A 12,220-nucleotide genomic window follows, 5' to 3' on the forward strand; every position below is an offset into this window, starting at 1 on the left:
TACTTAAAGAAATTTTTCTAATCACACACTACACTCTTGCAAACAAACAAAGTGAGCTAAGTAACTAAGAGTCCATGGATAACCATGGATATAAAGGGTGCTAATACCTTCCCTTTGTATAACCTACCCCCCGAACTCAAAATCTTTTTAAGGTTTTTCCTGTTCTTTTATGTCCTTTCCTTTTGGATAAAATAAAAGTCGGTGGCGACTCTTGCTATCCGCAACATTTAACTAAAGTCAGTTCTCCCACCGTGTTACAATGAGGACCACATGATTATTATAAGGAGATTACATGAGCTAGGGTTTCATTTTGAATCAATTTCTCCAAGTGGTAGAGGCTCAAATTAATCAAGACATTTCAAGGTCTTCTGAGGACCAAAAGTCAACTGTGTAGTCAACTGAGGGCTATGAGGTGGGGAAATGAGTTGAGACACCTCAATCATGTTCAAATGAGGCCTATTCATCATTCTAAACATCCATCTTGAAGATTCAAAGGTCATGGCAAAAGTTACTAAAAATGGAAAATGACCTGTAATTCAAAGTTTCCAAATTTGGCAAGTTTTTGGTCCACATTCAAATTGACTTGTCAATATTAAATAAGTTTCAAATGGAATTTTGGTGAACATGAAAGTTGTAGATATTTGTCTCCCCTTTCCAAAAAGTCCTAATTCATGTCCATATGATGAATGGTTGAGAAGTTATGATCATTTGATCACAAGGTGTACATGGAAATTCAAAATGGCATAACTTTTGATACAATGCTTCAAATTGGTTCATTCTTTTGAAAAATGCTCCTCATGTGCAAGGCATCTCAAACTGACCTCATTTGGCTCAATTGTGCAAAGGAATCATGACCAAGAGTTCACTAGTTCACACATGTGCTAATTGAAGCAATACTTCATTATTCATTTTTGGCTTAAGGTGCAAGCAAACAAGTCTTCAAATCATGACCATTGGATGTTTTTAAGTGGATTGGAAGCCTAGCATGGGACTGTACACGTGGATTATGGCTTTGTGAGCTTCATTTGCATTTTTGCATTTTGCTTCATAACTCCTTAATCATGATTAGCCAAGGGAAAGTGTGATTAGCAATGTCATTAGCATGGAGTATATAAGCTGAAACCCTAATCATAACTGTAATAACAGAACCATTTCAGATCAAATTCAAGAAACTCTCTCAAATTTCTCTCTCTTCGATTTGCATTTTTCTCCACACAAACCTCAAATATCTTTGCATATTCTTGATCATCATCCTTCACTGATCAAGAATCATCATTCATTTGTTGCAATTCATCAAGAAATCATGCAGTTCATGTGCATTTTCATGTGGATCGGATTTGGAAATTAAAGAAAATTCAAGAGGTTTCAACTGTTGATTCTTGCTTAAAGCTTCATAGGAAGTGCAGTGGAAGAGATCTGGAGCATATGAACACTTGAGAACACGATTTCAGAGAGCTTCACTTCAAGGTGACTCAATTTTCATCATCTCCTTTTGCTGTTTTTAGATCATAGATCTGTAGATCTTGATGTGTAGAGCACGAGCATGTGTTTAGAATTGAATTTGGTTGAGTATTGAGCATGTTATGTGAACTGAAAGTTTGGATCTAGAAAATGTTTCTCTTCGATCCATGGAATCTAGGAAGAATTAGATGAAATTGATATGATATTTGGATTCAGCATTGAAAGAGGATTCGAACGGTATAGATTTTGTGAATTTTTGGAAAATTTTTTGGTGGCGCCGCCGTGGGAGCCACCGCTGGTTAGTCGGAGAAGTCGACCAGAGCTTAGCTCCGGCGTCTGTGTTAAATGCTAAGGTTTGCTGACTGTTTGCCATGTGGAGCCTTGCGTGTGAGAATGATTGGATGTGGATCGTTTGACTAGGCCATGCAAGCGTTGAAATGCCGAGTGTGCACGCTGACTGTTTTAATGAAACGATGCGTTTCATGGATTTGAACATGAGGCATTGGATTGATGAGCGCGCCAAGATCTGTGGCTGTGGATTTATCTGAGTTTTATTCAAATTATTTCATTTCCCTCCATTTTCCATGCATACTTCATTTATTTTGCTTGTTTTAGAAAATTCATAAAAAATGCAAAAATAGTCCTATTGTTGTTTTGTGGAATGTTTGAATGTGAAATGTGTAGAAGATGGGGTTCTGTTTTGGTCATTTGATTTGGTTTTGAATCTAGTCTTTGCACTAGTGTTTTGTACATAAACTAACTTTGTCTTGTGTTTCAGGTTTGGACACTTAGCATTGATGGTTGATTTGTTCTTACTTTGTGAGATGCAAAATGAATTGAGTATTGACCTATTGTTGTTTTTTAGGATTTTAATTGATGTGATGAACTCATGAGCTCATTTGAGTGCTTGGGCATTGTGCATTGAATTGTGCAATTGTTGGAAGGTTTCACTGTTTGTCTGGTTGTATGACTGAAGTACTAATTGTTTAGTCTTTGTACAGGTACCTTAGTTGCTTGCTTACTTTAGCTCTTGCTTGAGCTTTGGATTGTGGTTGATACACCACTCAAGTAGTTAGCTTCTTACTTCATGTAGTCTGAAGTCCTGTCACCCTTTTGGCAGGCATTTTGCTGGCAAGTCCTCCTTCAGAGGCTCTGTTTGTGTTTGTTTACAATTGTGCCAAAGACCTCCAAGATGAGGCATGTGATATTTGATAATACCTCCAAGAGTTGAGGCAATTGACGGATAAAAGGGATTAGTAGCCAATCCCCCGTTATTCAGTGAGTCATTCTTTATACTCGCACTACGTGCTGATGCTTCTGAACATGTGCCCAAGATCTTTGTCCAGAGTCTGTCAGGTGGAATACGATCCCACTTTCTGGATCCCCACGCTTTCTTTGTCATGAGCTCACCCTGGCCAGGGTTAAGAGCATGAGGTCTCATCCTCATTTACCATTTTGATCAGCTTCAGCCTAACGTTCAATGTTAGTGGTTAAGAGCTACAGATTATCCATTACAGTTTGGCTTGTTTGTAGAGGTTGACATGACCCCTCTTGACTAAAGCCCACCCATTGTTTGAGCCTTTTGTATGGGTATAGTGTGTGATGATTGTTTACTTGTGAACTTTTGATGTGTGTGCTCTTGAACTAGGAGTTTCCATTTGAGCTTAATTTGAAGATCATTACCATGTTCATTCAAGTGAGATACATGATACATTGAGGATCTCTTATGAGGCTTGTGTGATTGCTTTTGCTTTGTGATTGCTTATTCCAAAGGATGGGATCTACTTGGATCATCAATATGATCTCAAGAGAGGAACTCCTAGTGTGGTTTCATTTCATAACCATCACCTTTTTGTTTTCTTTAGGACTTACCCTTTCTTCTTCATCTCTCCACCCTAACCCAAGCCAAAAACCTTTTTGTGCAAACATTTGACTATTGTTTTCAACATTAGAAACCTAAGCCTTATGCTTTTGATTTTCAAACTTTCTTTTCATAACACTCATTTTGAATTGAATCTTTAAGTCAACTTTGACCATTTTGTATATACTTCTAATTGGTAAATATAACCCATTCAAATTTCTTTTGTGGTTCCCCAATGTCCACTTTCTTAATAAAATTTTTTCATAACCTTTAGCTATTAGGTTTGAGTTATCTTTGTGGTAGATGTAATACTCACCTATATCCTTAGTGATGGACAATGAGTCTTCCATGCTTATTATAGGGTTAACCCCTCACTAGCATGTTGAAGCTATCCTCACATGGTGGATTTGTGGTTTTAGGTTGAGTTTTCTCCCTTTGATAACAAAAGACCTTAAGGCTTTTGGACCAATCAATTCACCAATTTGTTTTGAGATTTTTACCCCGAACTACGAGGTTTTGATCCTAATCTTTTTATAAGAGGGTACGTAGGCAATGGGTTTATCCATCCAAACACAAAATGTAAATAAACTTGTATATTCTTTTCTCATCTCTTCAATCATGTTTGCACAAATGAAATTTTCACAAAAACAATAACCTTCACAAGTATGAAAAGGGCTCCCTAGGAGTACCTAGGATGTTTTGGGTGCCTAACACCTTCCCATTGCATAACCAACCCCCTTACCCAGATCTCTGTTTCTTTTACTAGTTTTTGTTAAAACTTTTAGGTTTTTGTTCGCTTTCTAACCATTCCTTTGGATAAATAGAAGTGCGGTGGCGACTCGACTTTGTATGATTTACCTTGGATTTAGTCAATATCTCCAATGGTAACGAATACACCGCTACAATACGAAATTAAAGAAACTAACATATAAACCAGTCAAACTATATGGAAAATGAAAATAACTCGCATACTTTTCCCTGTTAAAATGATAATAAATATCGCATAAATGGTCACTGATCACAACCCCAAACTTAGTTTGTTGCTTATCCTCAAGTAACTTTAAGATTATCTACTCATGCATACTCATATAAAGTTACAATATTTGAAAATACCATACCTCTTGGATCTTTTGTGGTTCTCTTTTATCATGACCTTAAGTTTTGCCTGTTTACCATGGTCGATTGATCTTCCACATTTTGACTTGATGATGCCGCTTCACATGTCACCTCGTTGCAGACTCTCACCAAATATCTCAGGAGTTTATGTGTTTTCACTCAAAACTCATAGTATGCAATATCATACCATAAGCTTGAATAAACTCTCTTTTGATAACCAGATGCACAATACACACACTTTTTGAGGTCTTTCATGGTTTTAACGGGGTTTAAATTAAGGTGGGATAATTATATGGATGAGTAGGCTGATGATTTAGAGTCACTATGATCATTCTCCTCACTTTGTTCATTCTAATGTATCACTTTGTTCATTCTGATGTTATCCAGCCATGACTATTCAACTTTTTGGATTTTTATTTGTTTCTCGGTATCCAGTTGAGTTCTCCTTCTAGTGAGTGCTTATAAGATATACATTTTTTTATCTTTTTCATGAGTTGATTATTTTAACTTTTATCTTTTTTTAGGTGCACTCACCTATATAAATGCTTCACAGCTACCCAAAACTTAACGGTTGTTATTCCAACAGCAACCCAAAACTTAGAAAGGAACACATATCCGAGAATAAAACACAATAATTCTGAACAGGGTAAGGATGTGTTTGGTCCATGGGTTAATAATGTTGTACTTACACAAACAAATAGATACATGCTCAAAGAGGGTGAACAAAGGATAAATACGACCCATGGGATAACTATAAAGGCTTCGGGTTAAAAATCAAAAAGGTGTCTGTTTACACAACAATCTCTAACCTTCCTATCAAGGTTTACTTGCAGGACCGACTACAAAGTCCTAGACTGATAAATGTTAAGTATATGGTGGTTGTGTTTCTAAAGTGTTTGGAACACTAGATAAATAAGCGAAATGTTTGCATAATAGAGAAATGCAGTAAGAGTAAGAAAGGATAAAAACAAGATAAAGACGTAAATGAGCAAAGCAAATGAAAATCACTTGACAAGTTAAATGGTTTAAAAGCAAAGGTGGAAGCAGAAGTAAATTTTGGCAGGAAGTTAACTTTTTTCTCTCAAACACTTGATACTTCAAGTGTTTTCCTATTGCAATGTTACAAATGCCACCCCTTTAAATGAAAATTACATCTACTTAAATAGTAATAAGAAATAACTGCTAGGAGGTTATAATCCATTCATGACGCACCACGTGTTGGAGCCTATCACCCATGTTGCTGGTAACTTCTCACTTTCTTCTTCCCATGATCAGCTCCCCTTATGGTACGCTTACCTTCGACTTTGACAGACTCACTTCCTTCGTCGACCCAACCCTCTTGGTTACCCCCTTCTTCGATTCTACTTTCGACCTCCTATTGATCAACCTGGCTTCATGCTATCAAGGCCAAAATTTTCCAGCTAACAAATTGCCCCCCTAAAAGGCCAGTTTCGACTGAGGTGCTTCGACCGAGAAACTTGACTTTTGACTTTCCAAATTTCGATTGGACATCTAATTGTTAATGATGTTTTGTGCAATGATGATTTTCCTGCGCCGTGATTTCCCAGAAAAAACTTTCATCATTATGAGCTACTTCCTAGGTCGTGGGATCTCAACTAACGCTACTAACTTCCCCACTACCTCCTAGTCGGACAACTGTCAATTGAATGACGTTTGATTGTCATTTGGTTTACCTATAAATAATCACTTTTCACATTCAGCATTCTCTTCCTGTTTCTTCATCTGCGCATTCTTTCTGCAATTTCTCACAGTAACCTTATTCTTACCAATTTTTTTCCTCATCTTTCATAGCAATGGCTTCCTCTACTCGCACCAAAAACGCCACCACCTTCAACAATGGGGAACAACCCTGTTGCATTTCAACTTACTAAAATGGAAAGTATGAAACCTATTCCTTAACCCACTTCTACTGATGAAGTAGTGGAAAAAATATGGCACCAACAGATGCTCATTCCATTTTTCATTGACAACAAACTTGTTGCATTTCACGGACCTTACCCAGACACCAAAACTAAACCAAAAGTGGTTTAAGGCCATTTTCTTGGTTACACTCCTACTGCCCTTCCAACTTTCGAAAAAGATGGAACCATTGACATTAGATTCATGGACCCAAAGGCAAGAGTCTTTAGGTAGATGCCTACCCCATGCAACAAAGAGTACATAACTTGGCTTAACAAAGTCCAACGAAAACGCCAAGACCAGTGGAGAAGTGCGGGGATATTTGACGTTATCCAGATTTCAAGGCATGCTCACCGAATCAACCCATGTATGCTGCCGACTTCGATGTATTTCTGGTAAGGTTCGACCAACACTTTCCAGCTTCCATGTGGCATGATGACGCCAACTCTCTTTACATGGCGGCTATCACAGGCTTATCGCCACTAGGGGAAACTTTTGACCCCACGCTTTCGACAGAGACCACCTTTTCGTTCAGTCGTGCTAGCCTTCAAAACTATATCGAATATCACCACCACAAGGATTCTGTCGAAGTCTCTGACGAATAGCATATTTCTTTCTTTAAAATTCTGGCTTTCATACTATGTTTTATGTCCCTGCTCTTTACAGATAGCCAATCGTTACATAAGTCTAGAGATCCAAATCCACGAAGGTCGACAGGTCTCTTTAGGTAAGCTTTTGCTAGCTTCTTTGTACCACTCCCTGGGGCTTGCAACCCTAAAATTAAAATACCTCCATTTTACTACCAAAGCCCTGAAGTTGTTAGATCCTATGTGGCTTTTGCAACACTGGTTGAATTCCATTTTTGAATATCAGTTGGGTTATCTGATGTCGGAGTGCATAGTGCGTTTAAATGAGGATCGACCAGTCGAAGGAGCAAGACTTTCCCTAATGACATGCTAAGAAACCCCCAACAAAAATCTTTTCATGAAGTACCTCAACATGTTTATCGAGGCCGACTCCTTTGCTCCAGGTATGCTCCATTCGTGGCCCGAAGCTTTGGCCCAAAATGGTTTAAGAATCCTTTCCCAGGTGACTCCCCTCAAGTTGCAGGATAATTGAGTGTTATGTGAAGGGCGTTTTTGAACCCTACGCTGTTATCCTTTAGGATTGAAGCGGGGTCGAAGGGGAATGGCTTCATGAGTTGCCAACCCAACTAGGGAGCTCGAGAATTCGGCCTTAGTCAAATGTTACCAAAACCTTTTGTGTCACATTCGACTGACATCGTATGGTTTGGTCGATCATTAAACGTTGATGACCATAAAGCCTGCCTGAGATTCTACAAGTCCACTCAATGCCTTGAACTACTAATGTTTAAGTTCCAACAATCCTTTTTGACAACCAATGACTTCGATGAATGGTGGGTCGACTACCAACGTCAAGCGTTTTCTAATGATCTTTTTCTTCAACATATGATTGATTCCTTTTCCACTCTCACTGGTGAAATGCCTCCTCCACCAATGTCTACTAATTCTCCTGATGCAACAATCCCAAAAACCAACACTGACGAAGTCCCAACAAAAAAGGTAACCATTATTATTTCTCCTTTCCTTTCTCCGTAACACGTGGCTTCTCAAGTATTTGTATCCTTTTGTTTTACCACCTCATGAACTTACTCTCCAACGTGGGTTTTGACTTCTTGATCATAGGAACATGTGGCCGATTCGACTCCAACTGAGCTCGCAGTTGAAGCAAGGGTCGATAGTCAAGCAGCTGAGACTATCTTGAGCCCTAAAAAACAAGACAAGTTTCAGAGTGTATCGCCTGAGGCTCAACAAAATCTTGTTGCTCAATAAACTCAGACACCTTTGATTGTTGCTGGCTAAGGAATCTCTATCAGTACTTTGACTTTGGAAGAGGTTCTGGCTATGAAGCAACAACATCCGACAGAGGCCTTAAGGAAGCTGCAACAACTTCGTCAAATTTCGACTGAGGCCTAACCTTCTTCTTCGACTGTTGTAACTTCTCCAAGGATGGATGCCACTGTCACTCTCAAGCTTCAATACTTAAAAGACCATCTGTTTGAGTGCAAATTCTTAACTTTCCTTGAAGAAGAAGAAGGTTTGGCGCGTACATCTTTAAGCTTCTCGACGAACTTGCCCTTCATGAGCTTTCTGCCCCTACCGTCAAATACTTGATTCAGTTCGAATCTTTCTTCACCCAACTAGTCAAGGATCTTGCCCTTCGTCGAAATGCTGATTTTCAGATCAAGACCAAGATCAACGAGATGAGGCTTGAGTGGGATTTTAGTGAAGAGTGTGAGAAGAAACTCAGTGACTTCGAGGCCAAGAAACAAGAGCGTCTCAACCAACAGCAAGCCTTTGATCAACAAATTTCGGACTATCAAGCTCAAGTACCCAAACTTAATAAGAAGATTGCTGAAGTGGAAGCACAAAAAGCTTCTTTAGATACAGCTAAACCTCTTCCTACTCGAGATGTCGTCGACCATGAAGTTCTAAAAGGGATTTCACATGGCGAAAAGGCCCTTAAGATCGAAGCCAGAATTAAGCACTTGTGAGGGAAGAAAAGCCTTCTTGACAGCAGATTCAGTCATGAGACGACCTTTTTTGAGGACTTTAAATATAGATTTCCTTCTTGACTTTTCTTTTTTTTAGCGACCCTTGTAAGATCGGCGGACCACTTTGTATGCCATCTTGGCTTTTAAACAATTAATGAATATTTTCACTATGTTTGGATTTGAATCTCTTATAGCATAGGTTTATATTTTTTCAAATATTTCCCATTTAACCTTAAGATCCTTCGATCCATACCTAGCTCCTGAATTTTATAGGCATAGTTCGTAAACGTTCGAATTATTTGAAACGGTCCCTCCCATTTTGGTGACCATTTTCCTAAAGTTTGATCTTTTTGATCCATATATAGAATTACCTTCCAAACGTAATAATTTACTACAAAGGATTTCGTTTTAACCCTTCTGTTGTACACTCTGGCCACACGCGCCTTTTTTCGTATCAATACGTCCATTGTGACCAATCTTTCTTTGTCTAAACCAGTTAGTTCGTTGAACATCAATTTCTAATACTGTTCCGACTGGATATCATTCTGGCGTTGCACAATGACTGATTGTAAACCAAACTCTGCTAGTAACACAACATCGTGCCCAAATGTCAAACGGAAAGGCGTCAAATTCGTCGCCTCTTTTGGGAATGTTCGACAAGCCCACAAAATTTGGTCTAGTGTCTTGTGCCAATTCTTAGGTTACTTGGCAACGTGTTTTCTGATTAAACTAATTATCACTTTGTTGGTTGCCTCGACTTGGACATTTGCTTGAGCGTGATAAGGTGTAGAAGTAACCAACCTGAACCTTGTTTCGACGGTAAATTTTGCATCTTTTGCCCCACAAAAACTGAACCTGGATCTGTGGTAATGGTTTGGGGAATCCTAAACCTATATACGATGTATTTTTGAATGAATTTGATCACAACCTCTTGATCCGCTTTTACCAAAGGGATAAGTTCTATCCATTTTGTAAAGTAGTCTATTCCGACTAGGATAAACTTTTGTTGTTTCGACGAGACCTGTAGAATTTCACCGATGACATCTAACGCCTACCCCCGAAAAGGCCAAGACTTGATAATTATGTGCAACTCACTTGCTGGTACGTGTTGGATGCTCGCGTGCATCTGACATTCTTGGCACTATTTGGCGAACTCGATACAATCTTTTAACATACTTGGCCAATAAACACCTTGTTGTAATAGAAGCCATTTCATCTTATGGTCTGCTTGGTGTACCCCACATGCTCCAATGTGTACCTCAGATATGGACAAGTAAGCTTCTATATTTCCAATACACTTGAGCAATATTCCTTCTGGATTTTTCTTCAACAACTCATTTCCCAGGCGTACATAACTTAAAGCCATATACTTGATTTTCCTGTCAGTGTTTCCGACTGGATTTTCCAAGTACTCTATGATTGGTCTTCTCCAATCTGATTGCGAAAAATTATCAATGGCAAAAACTTCGTGTCTTGCAAAAATTTCGAAAATTTCGAGACATTCGCTGCTGCTGAAGTTGTTGTCAGAGTCCCCTGCCCCCCAGTTTTTTGGGACGTTCAACACCATCTTTTCCTTTATCTAAATAAAATCCTTGAGATTTTCTTTCAATGCCTTGTACCCAGAGGCGATTTATGCTAACTCGTTGGCTTCTTGGTTCTCCATTCTTGGCACATGCGTAATGCTGACGACCTCGAAGCATTCTAATAGTTGTGTCACTATTGCAAAATACATCAGCAGATTTTCTTTAATGTACTTGTATTCTCGTGTGATTTGTCTAATCAGTAGTTTTGAATCCTCCTTTACCTCTACTTTCTTGGCCCCTAAATCTCTTAGGATTTTGAGACCAGTTATTAGGGCTTCGTACTCTGCTTCGTTATTGGAACATTTTTCGTCGACTTTACATTTGAACTTCGTCGGAATGTCTTGCGAGGATAATATTAAGACCCCAACTCCTGTTACATTCTTGTGGCTTAACCCGTCGAAATGTAACCGCCAAGGATTCGTGTCAACCATGTTTAGTGAAGGTTCGACTATGACATGACCCACAATAAAATCTGCCACTATCTGGCCCTTCATATCCCTCAAAGGCTTATCCGTTAACAAAATTTTTGTTAATGCTAGCCCCTATTTCCCAATTCGACTATGTAGAATGGGTTTAGAGAACATATGTTTAATAACATCACAATGAGACGAAACACAAATATCAACTGGTCTTATATATTGCTTTAACGTCATACATTTCATACATGAGAAGTACAAGCATATGCACAGTTTTTCAATCATATTGTACCTAGTTTCAGTATCTATTGAAATTCGACTGAGGTAGTATATGGGTATTTCGACACCACTGGTAAGTCCTAGACTGATAAGTGTTAAGTATATGGTGGTTGTGTTTGTAAAATGTTTGGAAAACTAGATAAATAAGCGAAATGTTTGCATAATAGAGAAATGCAGTAAGAGTAAGAAAGGATAAAAACAAGATAAAGATGTAAATGAACAAATCAAATGAAAATAACTTGACAAGTTAAATGGCTTAAACGCAAAGGTGGAAGCAGAAGTACATTTTGGCAGGAAGTTAACTTTTTTCTCTCAAACGCTTGATACTTCAAGTGTTTTCCTATTGCAATGTTACAAATGCCACCCTTTGAAATGCTGACATTTCCAATACCAAGTTTTTGATATATGGATAACAGTATCAGACTCACACTAGCTCTCGAATCAATCAAAACCTTCTTAAAAGTTATGTCTTATATAATGCATGAAATTGTGATAGCTCCATGGCCTTTCTGTTTGATGGGAATTCTCCTACCTCGTGATACTACACTACACTTCTTAGTAAAGGTTGATGGATAATTTCCCATTGTTCTCTTTTTAGAGATTATCTCCTTCATACTTTTTTTTGTACATGTGCATTTGCTCTATTGGTTTGAACAAAGGAATATTGATCTCCATCTTTTTGAACATTTCAAGAAATTTCTCAAAACTTTTATCATTTAGATCCTTTTTCTTCATTATTTGAGGATAATGTAGCATGATCTCTGATTTGGCCTCTTTTTTATTTTTATCTTCAGTAGGCTTTGGGTGGCATAAATTTTTATAGTTCTTTGTTATTTCTCTCACTTCGATATCTACCTCTATAAAGTGATCATCATTTGTTGCCCTTTCTTTTTCATCTTCACCAACTTTTTGACTTCTTATTGTGGCAACATTAACATTCTCATGATTTCTCGGATTTGGTAATGTTGCACTCAGAAAGGTGCCTTGAGCTTGCATGGAGAGTTGTTGG

The sequence above is a fragment of the Lathyrus oleraceus genome, chromosome 6 (assembly GCF_024323335.1).
Source record: "Lathyrus oleraceus cultivar Zhongwan6 chromosome 6, CAAS_Psat_ZW6_1.0, whole genome shotgun sequence".
NCBI lineage: Eukaryota > Viridiplantae > Streptophyta > Magnoliopsida > Fabales > Fabaceae > Lathyrus > Lathyrus oleraceus.